This window comes from Zonotrichia leucophrys, unplaced genomic scaffold (assembly GCF_028769735.1).
Source record: "Zonotrichia leucophrys gambelii isolate GWCS_2022_RI unplaced genomic scaffold, RI_Zleu_2.0 Scaffold_781_23076, whole genome shotgun sequence".
NCBI classification, from domain to species: domain Eukaryota; kingdom Metazoa; phylum Chordata; class Aves; order Passeriformes; family Passerellidae; genus Zonotrichia; species Zonotrichia leucophrys.
In genome coordinates, this window is record NW_026992986.1 from 18,457 (window position 1) to 23,076 (window position 4,620).

A 4,620-nucleotide genomic window follows, 5' to 3' on the forward strand; every position below is an offset into this window, starting at 1 on the left:
TGTAAGTGCATTCGTTCATGGGGCCTTATGAGAAACTCTGTTACTGCTGGTCAGAATTCTCAGTTGACAAAAGAGGGAGAAGAAACACCTTGGTCCTCCTCCATATACTGAGATGGCCATAGAGGTTCTCTGACTTCCATCAGAGATCCTTGCATGTATCCTTATCTCCTTTATGACCCGGTTTTCTAACAAGAGTGTGGATGTCAGGAAGGAGGAATGCTGGTGCAGGCCTGAAGAGAAGGTGAACTCCAGAAGTGTCTCTCACAAGGAGTGAGCTCACCCAGGAAGAGACAGGGGAGAGGCTGTGACCATCGGGCAGGTAGAACTCCTCTGTTTGTAGATATGTTTATAGATTTCTATGGTTATTTATTAGTGGTTATAGTTCCATTTATAGATGATAGTGTTCTATTTATATAGACATATATTGATAGATCTGTATAGTTAAATGTGGATATGTATATAGGTATAGATATGATATAATTATCTTTTATAATATATTTACATTTATAGATTTTCAGAGTTAGATTTTTCTATGTGTAGAGTAAAATATTTATATATATATATGAAGTTACATTTATGAATGTGTATAGTTATATAGTAAGAGGAATGTTTAGATGGAGACATTGATGGATAGATTGCTGTTTGTGTAGGCCTAGGCTGCATTTGTACCTCTTTCCCCCCTCAGCTGCCTTTTTCACCTCTTGCTTTTCCCCCGGTGCCCCCTGTGTCCCCTGTCCCTGTGCTGGGTCCGAGCTGGCGGCCAGCCTGGGTGGAGCAGCACTTCCAGCCCCGGCTGTCCCTGGAGCGGTGGGAGCTGCCGCTGGCCCCAGGCACTGTCCCTGAGGAGCTGCTGAAGGACGGTGAGACACAGGGGGCTGAGGGGTCTGTGGCACTGAAGGGACGGTGACCCTGAGCTGCTGCTGGGGCTGAGGGCTGTGGGGCAGCCGAGGGCCATGGTGGCACGGAGGTGACAGGGAAGTGGCACAGGCTCCGTGTCTCAGGGGACGGGATGGCTCAGAAGGGACTCAGGTGGGTGAGAGGACTGTGAGGGGCTGAAGAAACTGAAGGGGGCTGGGGCTTCACCGAGAGCATGGCGGGGCTGAGGGGATGGAGGGGGCCAGCAGGGAGCACAGAGGGCTCCGGGGCTGCAGCTCTGCCAGGCCTTGGAAGCAATTCCAGAGCCTCCACTTTTGCCACAGCTGCCATGAAGACCTTGAGGACAGCCGGAGACTGACGGGAGCCAGCAGGGAGGAGCTGAAGGCCAGCAGCAAGAGCAGTGAACGGGGACCTGCTGCTGCCAGCCTGGAGAGAGCCCGGCTGAGGCCACAGGCCCGGGGAGGCAGGTGGGGCTGAGGCTGCCGTGGGCTGTGGCCGTGGGCACTGCCCGGCGGGGCAGGAGCGGGCCCTGCCCGTGCTGGGGCTGCTCAGCGCAGCTGCCCCGGCTGGCACAGGGGCTGTCCTTGGGCAAGGCAGCTGTGCCGGCAGGGCCCGGGAGCTGTGCCGGCTCTGCCGGGCTGCCGGGGCTGCGGGACAGTCCCGCCGCGGCTGCGCTCACCACAGCCTGGCCCACCCGGCTGCTTTCTCTTTCTGACCCCCTGGGGAGGCTCTGACATTTCCTCTTCAATGATGGAAGCGCAGCTGCTGCCAAGAGAAACGTCCCCACACTCACCCAGTGTTCCCTTTGCTTGCCAGATGTCCCATCTGCTGTCCCTGTCCAGGAGCGCTGCTCTGCCCGGGAGGAGGAGACCAAGCGAGAGGCTTTGAAGATGGGGCAGCTGGGATCCCTCTGCTTGGAGTGCTGTTTACAGATACATGGACTTGAACATAGACAGGGGTTATTACATCTGTATTTCTGTATGTGGGTTGCTATTTGTATGGATTTATTTCCATGTGTATATTCTTGTATTTATGTATATTTATTTTGTTATGAATGTATGCTATTTGTATATATACATATATGTTTGAAATTACATATATGTGTATCAATTTATCTATGTATACATGGATATTGTTATATCTGTGTTAATTTCTATTTCTTATGGGTACAGTGGTGTAGGTATCTCTTTTGATATGATTTTTGTTATATGGCTTTTAAAACAGGAATATTGGTATTTGTATAGGTATATAAGTCTATTTGTATAGGTATATTTATCTGTTTATGGATGTAATTCTATTTACATATCTATGGACGTATTTTTGTATTCCTAGATGGGCTTAATCCTTGTAGTAATATGTAATAAATTAAGTTGTTAAACGCCTAATTGATCTTTGTGTATAGTGAGTTTTTGTAGAGGTTGGCAAGAAATTAACTGAGGTTGGTATTTGTATATTATTACATACACAGGTTGTAATAATCTAATATATTCCTGTTTTTAACCTAAATTGAGATTTGTATAGTTCCGTATTGTCAGGGTGGGTGTAGCACTTTGTAATAAATGACATTTTTCAACTGAAATTGATTCTTGTGTATTTGTGGATCAGCAGTGTGGCTGTAGCAATCTGCAAGAAATGCCATTTGTCAGCTGCGATGGGTGTTCTGTGATTTGTGCTACCCAAAGCCATGGGCAGATGTAAATGCTGGAGGATTTTGGCCATGCGAATCTCCGGCCATGCCCAGCACATGCCCCACCTGCACTCAGGCTGGGCAGGGGAAGCGCAGATTTGGGCTGGCAGCAGAGCCCCACGTTGGCTCAGAACTCGCTGCAGAGGCTGCTGCGAAAACTCCGGGGTTTCACTGAGAGTAGAACTCCAAGCAGGAGCAACCCTGGCAGGAGAAATCATTCACAATGAAAAACAGAGAGAAAATGTGGCAAAGCAGATGTGGGGATACTCTGTGAGGCTGATAAAATGCTCTGAATCACCCCTGTCTAGGCACGTCTTCTGCAAAAAGGTTTTGTTAAAAACTGAACACCTCCCATGAAATACAGATTGCACTTTCCCCTTAACTTACCTTGCTGTGTGAGTGGAGACACTCTCTCCTTATCACTGAGAATCTTTGCCCTTCAGCACCTCACATTTAATCAAAGATGATGTACTACCACTTGGCACCATCAATGAAAACAGCCTTGTCCTCGTGGCAGTGTTTGCAAAGTCTTCCCTCCTCCTGTCCCCACATGTGACAGATGGAACCGTCCCCTTCTGTCCAAACTGTGCCTGAGCTGAGTGAGGGCTCCAGGAGCTCAGGAGGGTGCAAGAGCACCGCACGTGGGAAGGTTTAGCAAAGCTTCCTAAGCACCAGTAAGCTCTGGGTTTGCCAGTCTTCCCCTGCAATATTGTCCTACTCAAGAATGATCTTGGAGGACACTGTGCCTCCAGCTCACTCAAGTGAAGTTTGTTTTGCTTTAAGGCATGAATAGAAGAAAATGAAAATTGTGGTTTTTAGAGTGAAATTTGGGGGTTGGTGCGGCTGGGTTTGCTCCACTATTTTTGTGGAAAGTCGGCTAAAAGCTTTAAATTCCCAGCAGAAGCTGACTGCCACCCAGACAGACCTGAATGAGGCCCAGGTGGGCTTGCTGCACGCTGGTCCAAGGGAAAAGCTGGAACAAAGTCCCCTTTTATTGCAGGTGGAGTCTGTACTGTATGGTGTCTCCAGGGCTGTCTGTGGTAAGACATGGCAATCCAGCCAGAAACTGTGGATATGAGAGTTCCAACAGCAGCCTGCTTCTCCAGGGTGAGGGACGAGGCCAGCCCGAAAGCCTGGAAGGTGCTCTGGGCACTGGAGAAGGCCAGGCTGTCCTTGTGCAGGGATGGCCTTCAAAGGGGACCTCACACCTTGTGCTGCTGACCAAGGGCAGCTGGTGGCCTTCCACAAAATGCTTCTTTTGTCCAGCTCTTGGAAAAGTTCCAGCCAGCAACAATTCCTGCTGCTCACACCAGCCCTTTGCAAGCAGGAGGAATTTGTATCAGCAGCCTGACAGCTTAGTGGCAGGAGAATAAAATACTCAGCTGAGTGTTATCAACTCCCTGTCAGAAGCCACATCCTCAGCCCCTCATCTCCAGTTGTCTCAGACGTGGAGGAAGCAGCAGGAAATCTCTGATCCTGGAAGGGAAAGCAGAAGGAGGAGAGGCAGTGGCTGGTCCCTGGGGCCTTGGGAGCAGTGAGAGCCATCCAGAACAGGATCTCTGCTGGGCTGTGGAGATAAGAGAAACCAATCAGCAATGCTGTGTGTGAGACTGGAGCCATCTGTGAAAGTGAGCATGGAAATCTGACCTTGCAAAACAGAGGAAAAGGTGTCCTTGGCTATTTGCCAAAGCTTGCAGGGGCTCTAAGCCACCTGGTCTAGTGGAAGGTGTCCCTGCCCATGGCAGAGGGGTTGGATCTAGATGCTCTTTAAGGCCCCTTCCAACTCAAGCCTTTCTGTGAGTCTGAATTACAAACCCACAATGACAAAGAGAACACAGCAAACCTGGCCTCCACCGCATTATTGGAGGTTGCTGCAGTCACTTGTGTCACCTGGCGACTGGTTTGGATCTGGAGAAATTTTCATGGTCCCACAGTATTTCAGTGTGACTTTCCTGGTTCAGGGCCCCCAAAAAATTTCCAGAAAAAGATTATCTGCAAGCCCCAAAAATTGGTTAAGCTGCCTGTGAAAAATGATGGGAGAAGTGGGATTTATGTTA

The 4,620-nt window shown here is 49.4% G+C and overlaps 1 long non-coding RNA gene across 1 annotated transcript; it reads left to right on the forward strand.

Annotated features, from left to right (window-relative positions):
- Positions 1-608: 608 nt before the first annotated feature.
- Positions 609-1,813, forward strand: LOC135441980 (uncharacterized). The gene is made up of 3 exons (XR_010438597.1): positions 609-860; positions 1,200-1,343; positions 1,693-1,813. It is a non-coding gene; the product is annotated as an uncharacterized LOC135441980 (long non-coding RNA).
- The last annotated feature ends 2,807 nt before the right edge of the window (positions 1,814-4,620 follow it).